This window comes from Haemaphysalis longicornis, unplaced genomic scaffold (genome assembly GCF_048455015.1).
Source record: "Haemaphysalis longicornis isolate Haplotype H1 unplaced genomic scaffold, Haemaphysalis longicornis Haplotype H1 scaffold_1, whole genome shotgun sequence".
NCBI lineage: Eukaryota > Metazoa > Arthropoda > Arachnida > Ixodida > Ixodidae > Haemaphysalis > Haemaphysalis longicornis.
This window is the reverse complement of record NW_027526203.1, coordinates 41406341-41433152: the sequence shown is the minus strand read 5'-3', so window position 1 is coordinate 41433152 and position 26812 is coordinate 41406341. Positions and strand designations below refer to the sequence as shown.

Sequence of the window (26812 nt, the reverse complement as noted above, 5' to 3'; positions counted from 1 at the left end):
CATTTTTTTTAAATATACACAAGAAAGAAAGAAAGAAAAACACGCGCCCCGAGAGGGGACCGAACCCACGCCTTTCGATTACATGTCGAATGCCTTACAAATTCGGCTATATGGGCGACTGTGTTCTCCTTCACTTTCTGGGCTAATTAAATTTACTAGAAGTGTATCTGACTCTTGAGGGTGGTAGCCAGCGCCACTCTGACTACACGGGGAGAAGGGGACCTTCTTTTCAACCCCCGGGGCGTGACTCGAACGTCTACAGCCTGTCATGAGCGGGTTACTGGCGGGAAGCCCTCTTATGCTACCTAGGCATCAAGGCTGCCAGAACCTAGACCCTCGCTAGGCTTTCGCAGAATAATATAGTAAGGAAATGAGGGGCTCGTTAAGGAAATACAGAAAGATAGGTCGGCAGTCTACAATGCCAAAGGAGGCATAGGGGTGTGGTTAACCTCTTTTCTTTTTCACTACGGTTAATTAGGTACATTTTTTTTAAATATACAGAACAAAGAAAGAAAGAAAAACACGCGCCAAGAGTGGGGACCGAACCCACGCCTTTCGATTACATGTCGAATGCCTTACCAATTCTCGCTATCTGGGCGACTGTGTTCTCCTTCACTTTCTGGGCTAATTAAATTTACTAGAAGTGTATCTGACTCTTGAGGGTGGTAGCCAGCGCCACTCTGACTACACGGGGAGAAGGGGACCTTCTTTTCAACCCCCGGGGCGTGACTCGAACGTCTACAGCCTGTCATGAGCAGGTTACTGGCGGGAAGCCTTCTTATGCTACCTAGGCATCAAGGCTGCCAGAACCTAGACCCTCGCTAGGCTTTCGCAGAATAATATATTAAGGAAATGAGGGGCTCGTTAAGGAAATACAGAAAGATAGGTCGGCAGTCTACAATGCCAAAGGAGGCATAGGGGTGTGGTTAGGCTCTTTTCTTTTTCACTACGGTTAATTAGGTACATTTTTTTTAAATATACACAAGAAAGAAAGAAAGAAAAACACGCGCCCAGAGTGGGGACCGAACCCACGCCTTTCGATTACATGTCGAATGCCTTACAAATTCGGCTATCTGGGCGACTGTGTTCTCCTTCACTTTCTGGGCTAATTAAATTTACTAGAAGTGTATCTTACTCTTGAGGGTGGTAGCCAGCGCCACTCTGACTACACGGGGAAAAGGGGATCTTTTTTTCAACCCCCGGGGCGTGACTCGAACGTCGACAGCCTGTCATGAGCGGGTTACTGGCGGGAAGCCCTCTTATGCTACCTAGGAATCAAGGCTGCCAGAACCTAGACCCTCGCTAGGCTTTCGGAGAATCATATAGTAAGGAAATGAGGGGCTCGTTAAGGAAATACAGAAAGATAGGTCGGCAGTCTACAATGCCAAAGGAGGCATAGGGGTGTGGTTAGGCTCTTTTCTTTTTCACTACGGTTAATTAGGTACATTTTTTTTAAATATACAGAAGCAAGAAAGAAAAACACGCGCCCAGAGTGGGGACCGAACCTACGCCTTTCGATTACATGTCGAATGCCTTACAAATTCGGCTATCTGGGCGACTGTGTTCTCCTTCACTTTCTGGGCTAATTAAAATTACTAGAAGTGTATCTGACTCTTGAGGGTGGTAGCCAGCGCCACTCTGACTACACGGGGAGAAGGGGACCTTCTGTTCAACCCCCGGGGCGTGACTCGAACGTCTACAGCCTGTCATGAGCGGATTACTGGCGGGAAGCCCTCTTATGCTACCTAGGCATCAAGGCTGCCAGAACCTAGACCCTCGCTAGGCTTTCACAGAATAATATAGTAAGGAAATGAGGGGCTCGTTAAGGAAATACAGAAAGATAGGTCGGCAGTCTACAATGCCAAAGGAGGCATAGGGGTGTGGTTAGGCTCTTTTCTTTTTCACTACGGTTAATTAGGTACATTTTTTTTAAATATACAGAAGAAAGAAAGAAAGAAAAACACGCGCCCAGAGTGGGGACCGAACCCACGCCTTTCGATTACATGTCGAATGCCTTACCAATTCGGCTATCTGGGCGACTGTGTTCTCCTTCACTTTCTGGGCTAATTAAATTTACTAGAAGTGTATCTGACTCTTGAGGGTGGTAGCCAGCGCCACTCTGACTACACGGGAGAAGGGGACCTTTTTTTCAACCCCCGGGGCGTGACTCGAACGTCTACAGCCTGTCATGAGCGGGTTACTGGCGGGAAGCCCTCTTATGCTACCTAGGCATCAAGGCTGCCAGAACCTAGACCCTCGCTAGGCTTTCGCAGAATCATATAGTAAGGAAATGAGGGGCTCGTTAAGGAAATACAGAAAGATAGGTCGGCAGTCTACAATGCCAAAAGAGGCATAGGGGTGTGGTTAACCTCTTTTCTTTTTCACTACGGTTAACTAGGTACATTTTTTTTAAATATACAGAAGAAAGAAAGAAAGAAAAACACGCGCCCAGAGTGGGGACCGAACCCACGCCTTTCGATTACATGTCGAATGCCTTACCAATTCGGCTATCTGGGCGACTGTGTTCTCCTTCACTTTCTGGGCTAATTAAATTTACTAGAAGTGTATCTGACTCTTGAGGGTGGTAGCCAGCGCCACTCTGACTACACGGGGAGAAGGGGACCTTCTTTTCAACCCCCGGGGCGTGACTCGAACGTCTACAGCCTGTCATGAGCGGGTTACTGGCGGGAAGCCCTCTTATGCTACCTAGGCATCAAGGCTGCCAGAACCTAGACCCTCGCTAGGCTTTCACAGAATAATATAGTAAGGAAATGAGGGGCTCGTTAAGGAAATACAGAAAGATAGGTCGGCAGTCTACAATGCCAAAGGAGGCATAGGAGTGTGGTTAGGCTCTTTTTTTTTTCACTACGGTTAATTAGGTACATGTTTTTTAAATATACAGAAGAAAGAAAGAAAAACACGCGCCCAGAGTGGGGACCCAACCCACGCCTTTCGATTACATGTCGAATGCCTTACCAATTCGGCTATCGGGGCGACTGTGTTCTTGACTTTCTGGGCAATTTATATTTACTAGAAGTGTATCTGACTCTTGAGGGTAGTAGCCAGCGCCACTCTGACTACACGGGGAGAAGGGGACCTTTTTTTCAACCCCCGGGGCGTGACTCGAACGTCTACAGCCTGTCATGAGCGGGTTACTGGCGGGAAGCCCTCTTATGCTACCTAGGCATCAAGGCTGCCAGAACCTAGACCCTCGGTAGGCTTTCGCAGAATCATATAGTAAGGAAATGAGGGGCTCGTTAAGGAATACAGAAAGATAGGTCGGCAGTCTACAATGCCAAAGGAGGCATAGGGGTGTGGTTAGGCTCTTTTCTTTTTCACTACGGTTAATTAGGTAAATTTTTTTTAAATATACAGAAGAAAGAAAGAAAGAAAAACACGCGCCCTGAGAGGGGACCGAACCCACGCCTTTCGATTACATGTCGAATGCCTTACAAATTTGGCTATCTGGGCGACTGTGTTCTCCTTCACTTTCTGGGCTAATTAAATTTACTAGAAGTGTATCTGACTCTTGAGGGTGGTAGCCAGCGCCACTATGACTACACGGGGAGAAGGGGACCTTCTTTTCAACCCCCGGGGCGTGACGCAAACGTCTACAGCCTGTCATGAGCGGGTTACTGGCGAGAAGCCCTCTTATGCTACCTAGGCATCAAGGCTGCCAGAACCTAGACCCTCGCTAGGCTTTCGCAGAATAATATAGTAAGGAAATGAGGGGCTCGTTAAGGAAATACAGAAAGATAGGTCGGCAGTCTACAATGCCAAAGGAGGCATAGGGGTGTGGTTAGGCTCTTTTCTTTTTCACAACGGTTAATTAGGTACATTTTTTTAAATATACAGAAGAAAGAAAGAAAGAAAAACACGCGCCCAGAGTGGGGACCGAACCCACGCCTTTCAATTACATGTCGAATGCCTTACAAATTCGGCTATCTGGGCGACTGTGTTCCCCTTCACTTTCTGGGCTAATTAAATTTACTAGAAGTGTATCTGACTCTTGAGGGTGGTAGCCAGCGCCACTCTGACTACACGTGGAGAAGGGGACCTTCTTTTCAACCCCCGGGGCGTCACTCGAACGTCTACAGCCTGTCATGAGCGGGTTACTGGCGGGAAGCCCTCTTATGCTACCTAGGAATCAAGGCTGCCAGAACCTAGACCCTCGCTAGGCTTTCACAGAATAATATAGTAAGGAAATGAGGGGCTCGTTAAGGAAATACAGAAAGATAGGTCGGCAGTCTACAATGCCAAAGGAGGCATAGGGGTGTGGTTAGGCTCTTTTCTTTTTCACTACGGTTAATTAGGTACATTTTTTTTAAATATACAGAAGAAAGAAAGAAAAACGCGCCCAGAGTGGGGACCGAACCCACGCCTTTCGATTACATGTCGAATGCCTTACCAATTCGGCTATCTGGGCGACTGTGTTCTCCTTCACTTTCTGGGCTAATTAAATTTACTAGAAGTGTATCTTACTCTTGAGGGTGGTAGCCAGCGCCACTCTGACTACACGGGGAGAAGGGGGTCTTTTTTTCAACCCCCGGGGCGTGACTCGAACGTCGACAGCCTGTCATGAGCGGGTTACTGGCGGGAAGCCCTCTTATGCTACCTAGGCATCAAGGCTGCCAGAACCTAGACCCTCGCTAGGCTTTCGCAGAATCATATTGTAAGGAAATGAGGGGCTCGTTAAGGAAATACAGAAAGATAGGTCGGCAGTCTACAATGCCAAAGGAGGCATAGGGGTGTGGTTAGGCTCTTTTTTTTTTCACTACGGTTAATTAGGTACATTTTTTTTAAATATACAGAAGAAAGAAAGAAAAACGCGCCCAGAGTGGGGACCGAACCCACGCCTTTCGATTACATGTCGAATGCCTTAAAAATTCGGCTATCTGGGCGACTGTGTTCTCCTTCACTTTCTGGGCTAATTAAATTTACTAGAAGTGTATCTGACTCTTGAGGGTGGTAGCCAGCGCCACTCTGACTACACGGGGAGAAGGGGACCTTCTTTTCAACCCCCGGGGCGTGACTCGAATGTCTACAGCCTGTCATGAGCGGGTTACTGGCGGGAAGCCCTCTTATGCTACCTAGGCATCAAGGCTGCCAGAACCTATTCCCTCGCTAGGCTTTCACAGAATAATATAGTAAGGAAATGAGGGGCTCGTTAAGGAAATACAGAAAGATAGGTCGGCAGTCTACAATGCCAAAGGAGGCATAGGGGTGTGGTTAGGCTCTTTTCTTTTTCACTACGGTTAATTAGGTACATTTTTTTTAAATATACAGAAGAAAGAAAGAAAGAAAAACACGCGCCCAGAGTGGGGACCGAACCCACGCCTTTCGATTACATGTCGAATGCTTTACCAATTCGGCTATCTGGGCGACTGTGTTCTCCTTCACTTTCTGGGCTAATTAAATTTACTAGAAGTGTATCTGACTCTTGAGGGTGGTAGCCAGCGCCACTCTGACTACATGGGAGAAGGGGACCTTTTTTTCAACCCCGGGGGCATGACTCGAACGTCTACAGCCTGTCATGAGCGGGTTACTGGCGGGAAGCCCTCTTATGCTACCTAGGCATCAAGGCTGCCAGAACCTAGACCCTCGCTAGGCTTTCGCAGAATCATATAGTAAGGAAATGAGGGGCTCGTTAAGGAAATACAGAAAGATAGGTCGGCAGTCTACAATGCCTAAAGAGGCATAGGGGTGTGGTTAACCTCTTTTCTTTTTCACTACGGTTAATTAGGTACATTTTTTTAAAAATACAGAAGAAAGAAAGAAAGAAAAACACGCGCCCAGAGTGGGGACCGAACCCACGCCTTTCGATTACATGTCGAATGCCTTACCAATTCGGCTATCTGGGCGACTGTGTTCTCCTTCACTTTCTGGGCTAATTAAATTTACTAGAAGTGTATCTGACTCTTGAGGGTGGTAGCCAGCACCACTCTGACTACACGGGGAGAAGGGGACCTTTTTTTCAACCCCCGGGGCGTGACTCGAACGTCGACAGCCTGTCATGAGCGGGTTACTGGCGGGAAGCCCTCTTATGCTACCTAGGCATCAAGGCTGCCAGAACCTAGACCCTCGCTAGGCTTTCGCAGAATCATATAGTAAGGAAATGAGGGGCTCGTTAAGGAAATACAGAAAGATCGGTCGGCAGTCTACAATGCCAAAGGAGGCATAGCGGTGTGGTTAGGCTCTTTTCTTTTTCACTACGGTTAATTAGGTACATTTTTTTAGATATACAGAAGAAAGAAAAAAGAAAACCACGCGCCCAGAGTAGGGACCGAACCCACGCCTTTCGATTACATGTCGAATGCCTTACCAATTCGGCTATCTGGGCGACTGTGTTCTCCTTCACTATCTGGGCTAATCAAATTTACTAGAAGTGTATCTGACTCTTGAGGGTGGTAGCCAGCGCCACTCTGACTACACGGGGAGAAGAGGACCTTCTTTTCAACCCCCGGGGCGTGACTCGAACGTCTACAGCCTGTCATGAGCGGGTTACTTGCGGGAAGCCCTCTTATGCTACCTAGGCGTCAAGGCTGCCAGAACCTAGACCCTCGCTAGGCTTTCGCAGAATAATATAGTAAGGAAATGAGGGGCTCGTTAAGGAAATACAGAAAGAGAGGTCGGCAGTCTACAATGCCAAAGGAGGCATAGGGGTGTGGCTAAGCTCTCTTCTTTTTCACTACGGTTAAATAGGTACATTTTTTTTAAATATACAGAAGAAAGAAAGAAAGAAAAACACGCGCCCTGAGAGGGGACCAAACCCACGCCTTTCGATTACATGTCGAATGCCTTACAAATTCGGCTATCTGGGCGACTGTGTTCTCCTTCACTTTCTGGGCTAATTAAATTTACTAGAAGTGTATCTGACTCTTGAGGGTGGTAGCCAGCGCCACTATGACTACACGGTGAGAAGGGGACCTTCTTTTCAACCCCCGGGGCGTGACGCAAACGTCTACAGCCTGTCATGAGCGGGTTACTGGCGAGAAGCCCTCTTATGCTACCTAGGCATCAAGGCTGCCAGAACCTAGACCCTCGCTAGGCTTTCACAGAATAATATAGTAAGGAAATGAGGGGCTCGTTAAGGAAATACAGAAAGATAGGTCGGCAGTCTACAATGCCAAAGGAGGCATAGGGGTGTGGTTATGCTCTTTTCTTTTTCACTACGGGTTATTAGGTACATTTTTTTAAATATACAGAAGAAAGAAAGAAAGAAAAACGCGCCCAGAGTGGGGACCGAACCCACGCCTTTCGATTACATGTCGAATGCCTTACCAATTCGGCTACCTGGGCGACTGTGTTCTCCTTCACTTTCTGGGCTGATTAAATTTACTAGAAGTGTATCTGACTCTTGAGGGTGGTAGCCAGCGCCACTCTGACTACACGGGGAGAAGGGGACCTTTTTTTCAACCCCCGGGGCGTGACTCGAACGTCTACAGCCTGTCATGAGCGGGTTACTGGCGGGAAGCCCTCTTATGCTACCTAGGCATCAAGGCTGCCAGAACCTAGACCCTCGCTAGGCTTTCGCAGAATCATATAGTAAGGAAATGAGGGGCTCGTTAAGGAAATACAGAAAGATAGGTCGGCAGTCTACAATGCCAAAGGAGGCATAGGGGTGTGGTTAACCTCTTTTCTTTTTCACTACGGTTAATTAGGTTCATTTTTTTTTAAAATACAGAAGAAAGAAAGAAAGAAAAATACACGCCCAGAGTGGGGACCGAACCCACGCCTTTCGATTACATGTCGAATGCCTTACCAATTCGGCTATCTGGGCGACTGTGTTCTCCTTCACTTTCTGGGCTAATTAAATTTACTAGAAGTGTATCTTACTCTTGAGGGTGGTAGCCAGCGCCACTCTGACTACACGGGGAGAAGGGGATCTTTTTTTCAACCCTCGGGGCGTGACTCGAACGTCGACAGCCTGTCATGAGCGGGTTACTGGCGGGAAGCCCTCTTATGCTACCTAGGCATCAAGGCTGCCAGAACCTAGACCCTCGCTAGGCTTTCGCAGAATCATATAGTAAGGAAATGAGGGGCTCGTTAAGGAAATACAGAAAGATAGGTCGGCAGTCTACAATGCCAAAGGAGGCATAGGGGTGTGGTTAGGCTCTTTTCTTTTTCACTACGGTTAATTAGGTACATTTTTTTTAAATATACAGAAGAAAGAAAGAAAAACACGCGCCCAGAGTGGGGACCGAACCCACGCCTTTCGATTACAGGTCGAATGCCTTACAAATTCGGCTATGTGGGCGACTGTGTTCTCCTTCACTTTCTGGGCTAATTAAATTTACTAGAAGTGTATCTGACTCTTGAGGTTGGTAGCCAGCGCCACTCTGACTACACGGGGAGAAGGGGACCTTCTTTTCAACCCCCGGGGCGTGACTCGAACGTCTACAGCCTGTCATGAGCGGGTTACTGGCAGGAAGCCCTCTTATGCTACCTAGGCATCAATCCTGCCAGAACCTAGACTCTCGCTAGGCTTTCGCAGAATAATATAGTAAGGAAATGAGGGGCTCGTTAAGGAAACACAGAAAGATAGGTCGGCAGTCTACAATGCCAAAGGAGGCATAGGGGTGTGGTTAGGCTCTTTTCTTTTTTACTACGGTTACTGAGGTGAACATTTTTTTTAAATATACAGAAGCAAGAAAGAAAAAGACGCGCCCAGAGTGGGGACTGAACCCACGCCTTTCGATTACATGTCGAATGACTTACCAATTCGGCTATCTGGGCGACTGTGTTCTCCTTCACTTTCTGGGCTAATTAAATTTACTAGAAGTGTATCTGACTCCTGAGGGTGGTAGCCAGCGCCACTCTGACTACACGGGGAGAAGGGGACCTTCTGTTCAACCCCCGGGGCGTGACTCGAACGTCTACAGCCTGTCATGAGCGGGTTACTGGCGGGAAGCCCTCTTATGCTACCTAGGCATCAAGGCTGCCAGAACCTAGACCCTTGCTAGGCTTTCGCAGAATAATATAGTAAGGAAATGAGGGGCTCGTTAAGGAAATACAGAAAGATAGGTCGGCAGTCTACAATGCCAAAGGAGGCATAGGGGTGTGGTTAGGCTCTTTTCTTTTTCACTACGGTTAATTAGGTACATTTTTTTTAAATATACAGAAGAAAGAAAGAAAGAAAAACACGCGCCCAGAGTGGGGACCGAACCCACGCCTTTCGATTACATGTCGAATGCCTTACCAATTCGGCTATCTGGGCGACTGTGGTCTCCTTCACTTTCTGGGCTAATTAAATTTACTAGAAGTGTATCTGACTCTTGAGGGTGGTAGCCAGCGCCACTCTGACTACACGGGGAGAAGGGGACCTTCTTTTCAAGCCCCGGGGCGTGACTCGAACGTTTAAAGCCTGTCATGAGCGGGTAACTGGCGGGAAGCACTCTTATGCTACATAGGCATCAAGGCTGCCAGAACCTAGACCCTCGCTAGGCTTTCATAGAATAATATAGTAAGGAAATGAGGGGCTCGTTAAGGAAATACAGAAAGATAGGTCGGCAGTCTACAATGCCAAAGGAGGCATAGGGGTGTTGTTAGGCTCTTTTCTTTTTCACTACGGTTAATTAGGTACATGTTTTTTAAATATACAGAAGAAAGAAAGAAAGAAAAACACGCGCCCAGAGTGGGGACCGAACCCACGCCTTTCGATTACATGTCGAATGCCTTACCAATTCGGCTATCTGGGCGACTGTGTTCTCCTTCACTTTCTGGGCTAATTAAATTTACTAGAAGTGTATCTGACTCTTGAGGTTGGTAGCCAGCGCCACTCTGACTACACGGGGAGAAGGGGACCTTCTTTTCAACCCCCGGGGCGTGACTCGAACGTCTACAGCCTGTCATGAGCGGGTTACTGGCGGGAAGCCCTCTTATGCTACCTAGGCATCAATCCTGCCAGAACCTAGACTCTCGCTTGGCTTTCGCAGAATAATATAGTAAGGAAATGAGGGGCTCGTTAAGGAAATACAGAAAGATAGGTCGGCAGTCTACAATGCCAAAGGAGGCATAGGGGTGTGGTTAGGCTCTTTTCTTTTTCACTACGGTTAATTAGGTACATTTTTTTAGATATACAGAAGAAAGAAAGAAAGAAAAACGCGCCCAGAGTGGGGACCGAACCCACGCCTTTCGATTCCATGTCGAATGCCTTACCAATTCGGCTATCTGGGCGACTGTGTTCTCCTTCACTTTCTGGGCTAATTAAATTTACTAGAAGTGTATCTGACTCTTGAGGGTGGTAGCCAGCGCCACTCTGACTACACGGGGAGAAGGGGACCTTCTTTTCAACCCCCGGGGCGCGACTCGAACGTCTACAGCCTGTCATGAGCGGGATACTGGCGGAAAGCCCTCTTATGCTACCCAGGCATCAAGGCTGCCAGAACCTAGACCCTCGCTAGGCTTTCGCAGAATAATATAGTAAGGAAATGAGGGGCTCGTTAAGGAAATACAGAAAGATAGGTCGGCAGTCTACAATGCCAAAGGAGGCATAGGGGTGTGGTTAGGCTCTTTTCTTTTTTACTACGGTTACTGAGATGAACATTTTTTTTAAATATACAGAAGCAAGAAAGAAAAACACGCGCCCAGAGTGGGGACTGAACCCACGCCTTTCGATTACATGTCGAATGCCTTACCAATTCGGCTATCTGGGCGACTGTGTTCTCCTTCACTTTCTGGGCTAATTAAATTTACTAGAAGTGTATCTGACTCTTGAGGGTGGTAGCCAGCGCCACTCTGACTACACGGGGAGAAGGGGACCTTCTGTTCAACCCCCGGGGCGTGACTCGAACGTCTACAGCCTGTCATGAGCGGGTTACTGGCGGGAAGCCCTCTTATGCTACCTAGGCATCAAGGCTGCCAGAACCTAGACCCTTGCTAGGCTTTCACAGAATAATATAGTAAGGAAATGAGGGGCTCGTTAAGGAAATACAGAAAGATAGGTCGGCAGTCTACAATGCCAAAGGAGGCATAGGGGTGTGGTTAGGCTCTTTTCTTTTTTACTACGGTTACTGAGGTGAACATTTTTTTTAAATATACAGAAGCAAGAAAGAAAAAGACGCGCCCAGAGTGGGGACTGAACCCACGCCTTTCGATTACATGTCGAATGCCTTACCAATTCGGCTATCTGGGCGACTGTGTTCTCCTTCACTTTCTGGGCTAATTAAATTTACTAGAAGTGTATCTGACTCTTGAGGGTGGTAGCCAGCGCCACTCTGACTACACGGGGAGAAGGGGACCTTCTGTTCAACCCCCGGGGCGTGACTCGAACGTCTACAGCCTGTCATGAGCGGGTTACTGGCGGGAAGCCCTCTTATGCTACCTAGGCATCAAGGCTGCCAGAACCTAGACCCTTGCTAGGCTTTCGCAGAATAATATAGTAAGGAAATGAGGGGCTCGTTAAGGAAATACAGAAAGATAGGTCGGCAGTCTACAATGCCAAAGGAGGCATAGGGGTGTGGTTAGGCTCTTTTCTTTTTCACTACGGTTAATTAAGTACATTTTTTTTAAATATACAGAAGAAAGAAAGAAAAACACGCGCCCAGAGTGGGGACCGAACCCACGCCTTTCGATTACATGTCGAATGCCTTACCAATTCGGCTATCTGGGCGACTGTGTTCTCCTTCACTTTCTGGGCTAATTAAATTTACTAGAAGTGTATCTTACTCTTGAGGGTGGTAGCCAGCGCCACTCTGACTACACGGGGAGAAGGGGATCTTTTTTTCAACCCTCGGGGCGTGACTCGAACGTCGACAGCCTGTCATGAGCGGGTTACTGGCGGGAAGCCCTCTTATGCTACCTAGGCATCAAGGCTGCCAGAACCTAGACCCTCGCTAGGCTTTCGCAGAATCATATAGTAAGGAAATGAGGGGCTCGTTAAGGAAATACAGAAAGATAGGTCGGCAGTCTACAATGCCAAAGGAGGCATAGGGGTGTGGTTAGGCTCTTTTCTTTTTCACTACGGTTAATTAGGTACATTTTTTTTAAATATACAGAAGAAAGAAAGAAAAACACGCGCCCAGAGTGGGGACCGAACCCACGCCTTTCGATTACAGGTTGAATGCCTTACAAATTCGGCTATGTGGGCGACTGTGTTCTCCTTCACTTTCTGGGCTAATTAAATTTACTAGAAGTGTACCTGACTCTTGAGGTTGGTAGCCAGCGCCACTCTGACTACACGGGGAGAAGGGGACCTTCTTTTCAACCCCCGGGGCGTGACTCGAACGTCTACAGCCTGTCATGAGCGGGTTACTGGCAGGAAGCCCTCTTATGCTACCTAGGCATCAATCCTGCCAGAACCTAGACTCTCGCTAGGCTTTCGCAGAATAATATAGTAAGGAAATGAGGGGCTCGTTAAGGAAACACAGAAAGATAGGTCGGCAGTCTACAATGCCAAAGGAGGCATAGGGGTGTGGTTAGGCTCTTTTCTTTTTTACTACGGTTACTGAGGTGAACATTTTTTTTAAATATACAGAAGCAAGAAAGAAAAAGACGCGCCCAGAGTGGGGACTGAACCCACGCCTTTCGATTACATGTCGAATGACTTACCAATTCGGCTATCTGGGCGACTGTGTTCTCCTTCACTTTCTGGGCTAATTAAATTTACTAGAAGTGTATCTGACTCCTGAGGGTGGTAGCCAGCGCCACTCTGACTACACGGGGAGAAGGGGACCTTCTGTTCAACCCCCGGGGCGTGACTCGAACGTCTACAGCCTGTCATGAGCGGGTTACTGGCGGGAAGCCCTCTTATGCTACCTAGGCATCAAGGCTGCCAGAACCTAGACCCTTGCTAGGCTTTCGCAGAATAATATAGTAAGGAAATGAGGGGCTCGTTAAGGAAATACAGAAAGATAGGTCGGCAGTCTACAATGCCAAAGGAGGCATAGGGGTGTGGTTAGGCTCTTTTCTTTTTCACTACGGTTAATTAGGTACATTTTTTTTAAATATACAGAAGAAAGAAAGAAAGAAAAACACGCGCCCAGAGTGGGGACCGAACCCACGCCTTTCGATTACATGTCGAATGCCTTACCAATTCGGCTATCTGGGCGACTGTGGTCTCCTTCACTTTCTGGGCTAATTAAATTTACTAGAAGTGTATCTGACTCTTGAGGGTGGTAGCCAGCGCCACTCTGACTACACGGGGAGAAGGGGACCTTCTTTTCAAGCCCCGGGGCGTGACTCGAACGTTTAAAGCCTGTCATGAGCGGGTAACTGGCGGGAAGCACTCTTATGCTACATAGGCATCAAGGCTGCCAGAACCTAGACCCTCGCTAGGCTTTCATAGAATAATATAGTAAGGAAATGAGGGGCTCGTTAAGGAAATACAGAAAGATAGGTCGGCAGTCTACAATGCCAAAGGAGGCATAGGGGTGTTGTTAGGCTCTTTTCTTTTTCACTACGGTTAATTAGGTACATGTTTTTTAAATATACAGAAGAAAGAAAGAAAGAAAAACACGCGCCCAGAGTGGGGACCGAACCCACGCCTTTCGATTACATGTCGAATGCCTTACCAATTCGGCTATCTGGGCGACTGTGTTCTCCTTCACTTTCTGGGCTAATTAAATTTACTAGAAGTGTATCTGACTCTTGAGGTTGGTAGCCAGCGCCACTCTGACTACACGGGGAGAAGGGGACCTTCTTTTCAACCCCCGGGGCGTGACTCGAACGTCTACAGCCTGTCATGAGCGGGTTACTGGCGGGAAGCCCTCTTATGCTACCTAGGCATCAATCCTGCCAGAACCTAGACTCTCGCTTGGCTTTCGCAGAATAATATAGTAAGGAAATGAGGGGCTCGTTAAGGAAATACAGAAAGATAGGTCGGCAGTCTACAATGCCAAAGGAGGCATAGGGGTGTGGTTAGGCTCTTTTCTTTTTCACTACGGTTAATTAGGTACATTTTTTTAGATATACAGAAGAAAGAAAGAAAGAAAAATGCGCCCAGAGTGGGGACCGAACCCACGCCTTTCGATTCCATGTCGAATGCCTTACCAATTCGGCTATCTGGGCGACTGTGTTCTCCTTCACTTTCTGGGCTAATTAAATTTACTAGAAGTGTATCTGACTCTTGAGGGTGGTAGCCAGCGCCACTCTGACTACACGGGGAGAAGGGGACCTTCTTTTCAACCCCCGGGGCGCGACTCGAACGTCTACAGCCTGTCATGAGCGGGATACTGGCGGAAAGCCCTCTTATGCTACCCAGGCATCAAGGCTGCCAGAACCTAGACCCTCGCTAGGCTTTCGCAGAATAATATAGTAAGGAAATGAGGGGCTCGTTAAGGAAATACAGAAAGATAGGTCGGCAGTCTACAATGCCAAAGGAGGCATAGGGGTGTGGTTAGGCTCTTTTCTTTTTTACTACGGTTACTGAGATGAACATTTTTTTTAAATATACAGAAGCAAGAAAGAAAAACACGCGCCCAGAGTGGGGACTGAACCCACGCCTTTCGATTACATGTCGAATGCCTTACCAATTCGGCTATCTGGGCGACTGTGTTCTCCTTCACTTTCTGGGCTAATTAAATTTACTAGAAGTGTATCTGACTCTTGAGGGTGGTAGCCAGCGCCACTCTGACTACACGGGGAGAAGGGGACCTTCTGTTCAACCCCCGGGGCGTGACTCGAACGTCTACAGCCTGTCATGAGCGGGTTACTGGCGGGAAGCCCTCTTATGCTACCTAGGCATCAAGGCTGCCAGAACCTAGACCCTTGCTAGGCTTTCACAGAATAATATAGTAAGGAAATGAGGGGCTCGTTAAGGAAATACAGAAAGATAGGTCGGCAGTCTACAATGCCAAAGGAGGCATAGGGGTGTGGTTAGGCTCTTTTCTTTTTTACTACGGTTACTGAGGTGAACATTTTTTTTAAATATACAGAAGCAAGAAAGAAAAAGACGCGCCCAGAGTGGGGACTGAACCCACGCCTTTCGATTACATGTCGAATGCCTTACCAATTCGGCTATCTGGGCGACTGTGTTCTCCTTCACTTTCTGGGCTAATTAAATTTACTAGAAGTGTATCTGACTCTTGAGGGTGGTAGCCAGCGCCACTCTGACTACACGGGGAGAAGGGGACCTTCTGTTCAACCCCCGGGGCGTGACTCGAACGTCTACAGCCTGTCATGAGCGGGTTACTGGCGGGAAGCCCTCTTATGCTACCTAGGCATCAAGGCTGCCAGAACCTAGACCCTTGCTAGGCTTTCGCAGAATAATATAGTAAGGAAATGAGGGGCTCGTTAAGGAAATACAGAAAGATAGGTCGGCAGTCTACAATGCCAAAGGAGGCATAGGGGTGTGGTTAGGCTCTTTTCTTTTTCACTACGGTTAATTAAGTACATTTTTTTTAAATATACAGAAGAAAGAAAGAAAAACACGCGCCCAGAGTGGGGACCGAACCCACGCCTTTCGATTACATGTCGAATGCCTTACCAATTCGGCTATCTGGGCGACTGTGTTCTCCTTCACTTTCTGGGCTAATTAAATTTACTAGAAGTGTATCTGACTCTTGAGGGTGGTAGCCAGCGCCACTCTGACTACACGGGGAGAAGGGGACCTTCTGTTCAACCCCCGGGGCGTGACTCGAACGTCTACAGCCTGTCATGAGTGGGTTACTGGCGGGAAGCCCTCTTATGCTACCTAGGCATCAAGGCTGCCAGAACCTAGACCCTTGCTAGGCTTTCGCAGAATAATATAGTAATGAAATGAGGGGCTCGTTAAGGAAATACAGAAAGATAGGTCGGCAGTCTACAATGCCAAAGGAGGCATAGGGGTGTTGTTAGGCTCTTTTCTTTTTCACTACGGTTAATTAGGTACATTTTTTTTAAATATACAGAAGAAAGAAAGAAAGAAAAACACGCGCCCAGAGTGGGGACCGAACCCACGCCTTTCGATTACATGTCGAATGCCTTACCAATTCGGCTATCTGGGCGACTGTGGTCTCCTTCACTTTCTGGGCTAATTAAATTTACTAGAAGTGTATCTGACTCTTGAGGGTGGTAGCCAGCGCCACTCTGACTACACGGGGAGAAGGGGACCTTCTTTTCAACCCCCGGGGCGCGACTCGAACGTCTACAGCCTGTCATGAGCGGGATACTGGCGGAAAGCCCTCTTATGCTACCCAGGCATCAAGGCTGCCAGAACCTAGACCCTCGCTAGGCTTTCGCAGAATAATATAGTAAGGAAATGAGGGGCTCGTTAAGGAAATACAGAAAGATAGGTCGGCAGTCTACAATGCCAAAGGAGGCATAGGGGTGTGGTTAGGCTCTTTTCTTTTTTACTACGGTTACTGAGATGAACATTTTTTTTAAATATACAGAAGCAAGAAAGAAAAACACGCGCCCAGAGTGGGGACTGAACCCACGCCTTTCGATTACATGTCGAATGCCTTACCAATTCGGCTATCTGGGCGACTGTGTTCTCCTTCACTTTCTGGGCTAATTAAATTTACTAGAAGTGTATCTGACTCTTGAGGGTGGTAGCCAGCGCCACTCTGACTACACGGGGAGAAGGGGACCTTCTGTTCAACCCCCGGGGCGTGACTCGAACGTCTACAGCCTGTCATGAGCGGGTTACTGGCGGGAAGCCCTCTTATGCTACCTAGGCATCAAGGCTGCCAGAACCTAGACCCTTGCTAGGCTTTCACAGAATAATATAGTAAGGAAATGAGGGGCTCGTTAAGGAAATACAGAAAGATAGGTCGGCAGTCTACAATGCCAAAGGAGGCATAGGGGTGTGGTTAGGCTCTTTTCTTTTTTACTACGGTTACTGAGGTGAACATTTTTTTTAAATATACAGAAGCAAGAAAGAAAAAGACGCGCCCAGAGTGGGGACTGAACCCACGCCTTTCGATTACATGTCGAATGCCTTACCAATTCGGCTATCTGGGCGACTGTGTTCTCCTTCACTTTCTGGGCTAATTAAATTTACTAGAAGTGTATCTGACTCTTGAGGGTGGTAGCCAGCGCCACTCTGACTACACGGGGAGAAGGGGACCTTCTGTTCAACCCCCGGGGCGTGACTCGAACGTCTACAGCCTGTCATGAGCGGGTTACTGGCGGGAAGCCCTCTTATGCTACCTAGGCATCAAGGCTGCCAGAACCTAGACCCTTGCTAGGCTTTCGCAGAATAATATAGTAAGGAAATGAGGGGCTCGTTAAGGAAATACAGAAAGATAGGTCGGCAGTCTACAATGCCAAAGGAGGCATAGGGGTGTGGTTAGGCTCTTTTCTTTTTCACTACGGTTAATTAAGTACATTTTTTTTAAATATACAGAAGAAAGAAAGAAAAACACGCGCCCAGAGTGGGGACCGAACCCACGCCTTTCGATTACATGTCGAATGCCTTACCAATTCGGCTATCTGGGCGACTGTGGTCTCCTTCACTTTCTGGGCTAATTAAATTTACTAGAAGTGTATCTGACTCTTGAGGGTGGTAGCCAGCGCCACTCTGACTACACGGGGAGAAGGGGACCTTCTTTTCAAGCCCCGGGGCGTGACTCGAACGTTTAAAGCCTGTCATGAGCGGGTAACTGGCGGGAAGCACTCTTATGCTACCTAGGCATCAAGGCTGCCAGAACCTAGACCCTCGCTAGGCTTTCATAGAATAATATAGTAAGGAAATGAGGGGCTCGTTAAGGAAATACAGAAAGATAGGTCGGCAGTCTACAATGCCAAAGGAGGCATAGGGGTGTTGTTAGGCTCTTTTCTTTTTCACTACGGTTAATTAGGTACATGTTTTTTAAATATACAGAAGAAAGAAAGAAAGAAAAACACGCGCCCAGAGTGGGGACCGAACCCACGCCTTTCGATTACATGTCAAATGCCTTACCAATTCGGCTATCTGGGCGACTGTGTTCTCCTTCACTTTCTGGGCTAATTAAATTTACTAGAAGTGTATCTGACTCTTGAGGGTGGTAGCCAGCGCCACTCTGACTACACGGGGAGAAGGGGACCTTTTTTTCAACCCCCGGGGCGTGACTCGAACGTCTACAGCCTGTCATGAGCGGGTTACTGGCGGGAAGCCCTCTTATGCTACCTAGGCATCAAGGCTGCCAGAACCAAGACCCTCGCTAGGCTTTCGCAGAATAATATAGTAAGGAAATGAGGGGCTCGTTAAGGAAATACAGAAAGATAGGTCGGCAGTCTACAATGCCAAAGGAGGCATAGGGGTGTGGTTAGGCTCTTTTCTTTTTTACTACGGTTACTGAGGTGAACATTTTTTTTAAATATACAGAAGCAAGCAAGAAAGAAAAACACGCGCCCAGAGTGGGGACCGAACCCACGCCTTTCGATTACATGTCGAGTGCCTTACCAATTCGGCTATCTGGGCGACTGTGTTCTCCTTCACTTTCTGGGCTAAAAAAATTTACTAGAAGTGTATCTGACTCTTGAGGGTGGTAGCCAGCGCCACTCTGACTACACGGGGAGAAGGGGACCTTCTTTTCAACCCCCGGGGCGTGACTCGAACGTCTAAAGCCTGTCATGAGCGGGTTACTGGCGGGAAGCACTCTTATGCTACCTAGGCATCAAGGCTGCCAGAACCTAGACCCTCGCTAGGCTTTCATAGAATAATATAGTAAGGAAATGAGGGGCTCGTTAAGGAAATACAGAAAGATAGGTCGGCAGTCTACAATGCCAAAGGAGGCATAGGGGTGTGGTTAGGCTCTTTTCTTTTTCACTACGGTTAATTAGGTACATGTTTTTTAAATATACAGAAGAAAGAAAGAAAGAAAAACGCGCCCAGAGTGGGGACCGAACCCACGCCTTTCGATTACATGTCGAATGCCTTACCAATTCGGCTATCTGGGCGACTGTGTTCTCCTTCACTTTCTGGGCTAATTAAATTTACTAGAAGTGTATCTGACTCTTGAGGGTGGTAGCCAGCGCCACTCTGACTACACGGGGAGAAGGGGACCTTCTTTTCATCCCCCGGGGCGTGATTCGAACGTCTACAGCCTGTCATGAGCGGGTTACTGGCGGGAAGCACTCTTATGCTACCTAGGCATCAAGGCTGCCAGAACCTAGACTCTCGCTAGGCTTTCGCAGAATAATATAGTAAGGAAATGAGGGGCTCGTTAAGGAAATACAGAAAGATAGGTCGGCAGTCTACAATGCCAAAGGAGGCATAGGGGTGTGGTTAGGCTCTTTTCTTTTTTACTACGGTTACTGAGGTGAACATTTTTTTTAAATATACAGAAGCAAGCAAGAAAGAAACACACGCGCCCAGAGTGGGGACCAAACCCACGCCTTTCGATTACATGTCGAATGCCTTACCAATTCGGCTATCTGGGCGACTGTGTTCTCCTTCACTTTCTGGGCTAATTAAATTTACTAGAAGTGTATCTGACTCTTGAGGGTGGTAGCCAGCGCCACTCTGACTACACGGGGAGAAGGGGACCTTCTTTTCAACCCCCGGGGCGTGATTCGAACGTCTACAGCCTGTCATGAGCGGGTTACTGGCGGGAAGCCCTATTATGCTACCTAGGCATCAAGGCTGCCAGAACCTAGACCCTCGCTAGGATTTCGCAGAATAATATAGTAAGGAAATGAAGGGCTCGTTAAGGAAATACAGAAAGATAGGTCGGCAGTCTACAATGCCAAAGGAGGCATAGGGGTGTGGTTAGGCTCTTTTCTTTTTCACTACGGTTAATTAGGTAAATGTTTTTTAAATATACAGAAGAAAGAAAGAAAGAAAAACACGCGCCCAGAGTGGGGACCGAACCCACGCCTTTCGATTACATGTCGAATGCCTTACCAATTCGGCTATCTGGGCGACTGTGTTCTCCTTCACTTTCTGGGCTAATTAAATTTACTAGAAGTGTATCTGACTCTTGAGGTTGGGAGCCAGCGCCACTCTGACTACACGGGGAGAAGGGGACCTTCTTTTCAACCTCCGGGGCGTGACTCGAACGTCTAAAGCCTGTCATGAGCGGGTTACTGGCCGGAAGCCCTCTTATGCTACCTAGGCATCAAGGCTGCCAGAACCTAGACCCTCGCTAATCTTTCATAGAATAATATAGTAAGGAAACGAGGGGCTCGTTAAGGAAATACCGAAAGATAGGTCGGCAGTCTACAATGCCAAAGGAGGCATAGGGGTGTGGTTAAGCTCTTTTCTTTTTCACTACGGTTAATTAGGTACATGTTTTTTAAATATACAGAAGAAAGAAAGAAAGAAAAACACGCGCCCAGAGTGGGGACCGAACCCACGCCTTTCGATTACATGTCGAATGCCTTACCAATTCGGCTATCTGGGCGACTGTGTTCTCCTTCACTTTCTGGGCTAAGTAATTTACTAGAAGTGTTACTGACTCTTGAGGTTGGTAGCCAGTGCCACTCTGACTACACGGGGAGAAGGGGACCTTCTTTTCAACCCCCGGGGCGTGACTCGAACGTCTACAGCCTGTCATGAGCGGGTTACTGGCGGGAAGCCCTCTTATGCTACCTAGGCATCAAGGCTGCCAGAACCTAGACCCTCGCAGGCTTTCGCAGAATAATATAGTAAGGAAATGAGGGGCTCCTTAAGGAAATACAGAAAGATAGGTCGGCAGTCTACAATGCCAAAGGAGGCATAGGGGTGTGGTTAGGCTCTTTTCTTTTTCACTACGGTTACTGAGGTGAACATTTTTTTTAAATATACTGAAGCAAGAAAGAAAAACGCGCCCAGAGTGGGGACTGAACCCACGCCTTTCGATTACATGTCGAATGCCTTACCAATTCGGCTATCTGGGCGCCTGTGTTTTCCTTCACTTTCTGGGCTAAGTAAATTTACTAGAAGTGTATCTGACTCTTGAGGGTGGTAGCCAGCGCCACTCTGACTACACGGGGAGAAGGGGACCTTCTTTTCAAACCCCGGGGCGTGACTCGAACGTCTACAGCCTGTCATGAGCGGGTTACTGGCGGGAAGCCCTCTTATGCTACCTAGGCATCAAGGCTGCCAGAACCTAGACCCTCGCTAGGCTTTCGCAGAATAATATAGTAAGGAAATGAGGGGCTCGTTAAGGAAATACAGAAAGATAGGTCGGCAGTCTACAATGCCAAAGGAGGCATAGGGGTGTGGTTAGGCTCTTTTCTTTTTCACTACGGTTAATTAGGTACATTTTTTAAAATATACAGAAGAAAGAAAGAAAGAAAAACACGCGCCCAGAGTGGGGACCGAACCCACGCCTTTCGATTACATGTCGAGTGCCTTACCAATTCGGCTATCTGGGCGACTGTGTTCTCCTTCACTTTCTGGGCTAAAAAAATTTACTAGAAGTGTATCTGACTCTTGAGGGTGGTAGCCAGCGCCACTCTAACTACACGGGGAGAAGGGGACCTTCTTTTCAACCCCCGGGGCGTGACTCGAACGTCTAAAGCCTGTCATGAGCGGGTTACTGGCGGGAAGCACTCTTATGCTACCTAGGCATCAAGGCTGCCAGAACCTAGACCCTCGCTAGGCTTTCATAGAATAATATAGTACGGAAATGAGGGGCTCGTTAAGGAAATACAGAAAGATAGGTCGGCAGTCTACAATGCCAAAGGAGGCATAGGGGTGTGGTTAGGCTCTTTTCTTTTTCACTACGGTTAATTAGGTACATGTTTTTTAAATATACAGAAGAAAGAAAGAAAGAAAAACGCGCCCAGAGTGGGGACCGAACCCACGCCTTTCGATTACATGTCGAATGCCTTACCAATTCGGCTATCTGGGCGACTGTGTTCTCCTTCACTTTCTGGGCTAATTAAATTTACTAGAAGTGTATCTGACTCTTGAGGGTGGTAGCCAGCGCCACTCTGACTACACGGGGAGAAGGGGACCTTCTTTTCAACCCCCGGGGCGTGATTCGAACGTCTACAGCCTGTCATGAGCGGGTTACTGGCGGGAAGCACTCTTATGCTACCTAGGCATCAAGGCTGCCAGAACCTAGACTCTCGCTAGGCTTTCGCAGAATAATATAGTAAGGAAATGAGGGGCTCGTTAAGGAAATACAGAAAGATAGGTCGGCAGTCTACAATGCCAAAGGAGGCATAGGGGTGTGGTTAGGCTCTTTTCTTTTTTACTACGGTTACTGAGGTGAACATTTTTTTAAATATACAGAAGCAAGCAAGAAAGAAAAACACGCGCCCAGAGTGGGGACCGAACCCACGCCTTTCGATTACATGTCGAATGCCTTACCAATTCGGCTATCTGGGCGACTGTGTTCTCCTTCACTTTCTGGGCTAATTAAATTTACTAGAAGTGTATCTGACTCTTGAGGGTGGTAGCCAGCGCCACTCTGACTACACGGGGAGAAGGGGACCTTCTTTTCAACCCCCGGGGCGTGATTCGAACGTCTACAGCCTGTCATGAGCGGGTTACTGGCGGGAAGCCCTATTATGCTACCTAGGCATCAAGGCTGCCAGAACCTAGACCCTCGCTAGGATTTCGCAGAATAATATAGTAAGGAAATGAGGGGCTCGTTAAGGAAATACAGAAAGATAGGTCGGCAGTCTACAATGCCAAAGGAGGCATAGGGGTGTGGTTAGGCTCTTTTCTTTTTCACTACGGTTAATTAGGTAAATGTTTTTTAAATATACAGAAGAAAGAAAGAAAGAAAAACACGCGCCCAGAGTGGGGACCGAACCCACGCCTTTCGATTACATGTCGAATGCCTTACCAATTCGGCTATCTGGGCGACTGTGTTCTCCTTCACTTTCTGGGCTAATTAAATTTACTAGAAGTGTATCTGACTCTTGAGGTTGGGAGCCAGCGCCACTCTGACTACACGAGGAGAAGGGGACCTTCTTTTCAACCTCCGGGGCGTGACTCGAACGTCTAAAGCCTGTCATGAGCGGGTTACTGGCCGGAAGCCCTCTTATGCTACCTAGGCATCAAGGCTGCCAGAACCTAGACCCTCGCTAATCTTTCATAGAATAATATAGTAAGGAAACGAGGGGCTCGTTAAGGAAATACAGAAAGATAGGTCGGCAGTCTACAATGCCAAAGGAGGCATAGGGGTGTGGTTAAGCTCTTTTCTTTTTCACTACGGTTAATTAGGTACATGTTTTTTAAATATACAGAAGAAAGAAAGAAAGAAAAACACGCGCCCAGAGTGGGGACCGAACCCACGCCTTTCGATTACATGTCGAATGCCTTACCAATTCGGCTATCTGGGCGACTGTGTTCTCCTTCACTTTCTGGGCTAATTAAATTTACTAGAAGTGTTACTGACTCTTGAGGTTGGTAGCCAGTGCCACTCTGACTACACGGGGAGAAGGGGACCTTCTTTTCAACCCCCGGGGCATGACTCGAACGTCTACAGCCTGTCATGAGCGGGTTACTGGCGGGAAGCCCTCTTATGCTACCTAGGCATCAAGGCTGCCAGAACCTAGACCCTCGCAGGCTTTCCCAGAATAATATAGTAAGGAAATCAGGGGCTCCTTAAGGAAATACAGAAAGATAGGTCGGCAGTCTACAATGCCAAAGGAGGCATAGGGGTGTGGTTAGGCTCTTTTCTTTTTCACTACGGTTACTGAGGTGAACATTTTTTTTTAAATATACTGAAGCAAGAAAGAAAAACGCGCCCAGAGTGGGGACTGAACCCACGCCTTTCGATTACATGTCGAATGCCTTACCAATTCGGCTATCTGGGCGCCTGTGTTTTCCTTCACTTTCTGGGCTAAGTAAATTTACTAGAAGTGTATCTGACTCTTGAGGGTGGTAGCCAGCGCCACTCTGACTACACGGGGAGAAGGGGACCTTCTTTTCAAACCCCGGGGCGTGACTCGAACGTCTACAGCCTGTCATGAGCGGGTTACTGGCGGGAAGCCCTCTTATGCTACCTAGGCATCAAGGCTGCCAGAACCTAGACCCTCGCTAGGCTTTCGCAGAATAATATAGTAAGGAAATGAGGGGCTCGTTAAGGAAATACAGAAAGATAGGTCGGCAGTCTACAATGCCAAAGGAGGCATAGGGGTCTGGTTAGGCTCTTTTCTTTTTCACTACGGTTAATTAGGTACATTTTTTAAAATATACAGAAGAAAGAAAGAAAGAAAAACACGCGCCCAGAGTGGGGACCGAACCCACGCCTTTCGATTACATGTCGAGTGCCTTACCAATTCGGCTATCTGGGCGACTGTGTTCTCCTTCACTTTCTGGGCTGATTAAATTTACTAGAAGTGTATCTGACTCTTGAGGGTGGTAGCCAGCGCCACTCTGACTACACGGGGAGAAGGGGACCTTCTTTTCAACCCCCGGGGCGTGACTCGAACGTCTAAAGCCTGTCATGAGCGGGTTACTGGCGGGAAGCACTCTTATGCTACCTAGGCATCAAGGCTGCCAGAACCTAGACCCTCGCTAGGCTTTCATAGAATAATATAGTAAGGAAATGAGGGGCTCGTTAAGGAAATACAGAAAGATAGGTCGGCAGTCTACAATGCCAAAGGAGGCATAGGGGTGTGGTTAGGCTCTTTTCTTTTTCACTACGGTTAATTAGGTACATGTTTTTTAAATATACAGAAGAAAGAAAGAAAGAAAAACGCGCCCAGAGTGGGGACCGAACCCACGCCTTTCGATTACATGTCGAATGCCTTACCAATTCGGCTATCTGGGCGACTGTGTTCTCCTTCACTTTCTGGGCTAATTAAATTTACTAGAAGTGTATCTGACTCTTGAGGGTGGTAGCCAGCGCCACTCTGACTACACGGGGAGAAGGGGACCTTCTTTTCAACCCCCGGGGCGTGATTCGAACGTCTACAGCCTGTCATGAGCGGGTTACTGGCGGGAAGCACTCTTATGCTACCTAGGCATCAAGGCTGCCAGAACCTAGACTCTCGCTAGGCTTTCGCAGAATAATATAGTAAGGAAATGAGGGGCTCGTTAAGGAAATACAGAAAGATAGGTCGGCAGTCTACAATGCCAAGGGAGGCATAGGGGTGTGGTTAGGCTCTTTTCTTTTTCACTACGGTTAATTAGGTACATTTTTTTTAGATATACAGAAGAAAGAAAGAAAGAAAAACACGCGCCCAGAGTGGGGACCGAACCCACGCCTTTTGATTACATGTCGAATGCCTTACCAATTCGGCTATCTGGGCGACTGTGTTCTCCTTCACTTTCTGGGCTAATTAAATTTACTAGAAGTGTATCTGACTCTTGAGGGTGGTAGCCAGCGCCACTCTGACTACACGGGGAGAAGGGGACCTTCTTTTCAACCCCCGGGGCGTGACTCGAACGTCTACAGCCTGTCATGAGCAGGTTACTGGGGGGAAGCCCTCTTATGCTACCTAGGCATCAAGGCTGCCAGAACCTAGACCCTCGCAGGCTTTCGCAGAATAATATAGTAAGGAAATGAGGGGCTCGTTAAGGAAATACAGAAAGATAGGTCGGCAGTCTACAATGCCAAAGGAGGCATAGGGGTGTGGTTAGGCTCTTTTCTTTTTCACTACGGTTAATTAGGTAAATGTTTTTTAAATATACAGAAGAAAGAAAGAAAAACACGTGCCCAGAGTGGGGACCGAACCCACGCCTTTCGATTACATGTCGAATGCCTTACCAATTCGGCTATCTGGGCGACTGTGTTCTCCTTCACTTTCTGGGCTAATTAAATTTACTAGAAGTGTATCTGACTCTTGAGGTTGGGAGCCAGCGCCACTCTGACTACACGGGGAGAAGGGGACCTTCTTTTCAACCCCCGGGGCGTGACTCGAACGTCTAAAGCCTGTCATGAGCGGGTTACTGGCCGGAAGCCCTCTTATGCTACCTAGGCATCAAGGCTGCCAGAACCTAGACCCTCGCTAATCTTTCATAGAATAATATAGTAAGGAAACGAGGGGCTCGTTAAGGAAATACAGAAAGATAGGTCGGCAGTCTACAATGCCAAAGGAGGCATAGGGGTGTGGTTAGGCTCTTTTCTTTTTCACTACGGTTACTGAGGTGAACATTTTTTTAAAATATACTGAAGCAAGAAAGAAAAACACACGCCCAGAGTGGGGACTGAACCCACGCCTTTCGATTACATGTCGAATGCCTTACCAATTCGGCTATCTGGGCGCCTGTGTTTTCCTTCACTTTCTGGGCTAAGTAAATTTACTAGAAGTGTATCTGACTCTTGAGGGTGGTAGCCAGCGCCACTCTGACTACACGGGGAGAAGGGGACCTTCTTTTCAAACAACGGGGCGTGACTCGAACGTCTACAGCCTGTCATGAGCGGGTTACTGGCGGGAAGCCCTCTTATGCTACCTAGGCATCAAGGCTGCCAGAACCTAGACCCTCGCTAGGCTTTCGCAGAATAATATAGTAAGGAAATGAGGGGCTCGTTAAGGAAATACAGAAAGATAGGTCGGCAGTCTACAATGCCAAAGGAGGCATAGGGGTGTGGTTAGGCTCTTTTCTTTTTCACTACGGTTAATTAGGTACATTTTTTTAGATATACAGAAGAAAGAAAGAAAAACGCGCCAAGAGTGGGGACCGAACCCACGCCTTTCGATTACATGTCGAATGCCTTACCAATTCGGCTATCTGGGCGACTGTGTTCTCCTTCACTTTCTGGGCTAATTAAATTTACTAGAAGTGTATCTGACTCTTGAGGGTGGTAGCCAGCGCCACTCTGACTACACGAGGAGAAGGGGACTTCCTTTCACCCCCCGGGGCGTGACTCGAACGTCTACAGCCTGTCATGAGCAGGTTACTGGGGGGAAGCCCTCTTATGCTACCTAGGCATCAAGGCTGCCAGAACCTAGACCCTCGCAGGCTTTCGCAGAATAATATAGTAAGGAAATGAGGGGCTCGTTAAGGAAATACAGAAAGATAGGTCGGCAGTCTAAAATGCCAAAGGAGGCTAAGGGGTGTGGTTAAGCTCTTTTCTTT

The 26812-nt window shown here is 47.8% G+C and overlaps 1 protein-coding gene and 3 non-coding genes across 4 annotated transcripts in view; 1 reads left to right on the top strand and 3 right to left on the bottom strand.

Annotated features, from left to right (window-relative positions):
* Nucleotides 1–26812, top strand: part of LOC144176020 (tachykinin-like peptides receptor 86C) — an 833985-nt gene that overhangs the window by 90946 nt on the left and 716227 nt on the right. The window lies entirely within an intron of this gene.
* On the bottom strand, nt 10105–10176 carry Trnap-ugg (transfer RNA proline (anticodon UGG)). The gene has a single exon. It is a non-coding gene; the product is annotated as a tRNA-Pro (tRNA).
* On the bottom strand, nt 13936–14007 carry Trnap-ugg (transfer RNA proline (anticodon UGG)). Its single transcript has one exon. It is a non-coding gene; the product is annotated as a tRNA-Pro (tRNA).
* Nucleotides 25446–25517, bottom strand: Trnat-ugu (transfer RNA threonine (anticodon UGU)). Its single transcript has one exon. It is a non-coding gene; the product is annotated as a tRNA-Thr (tRNA).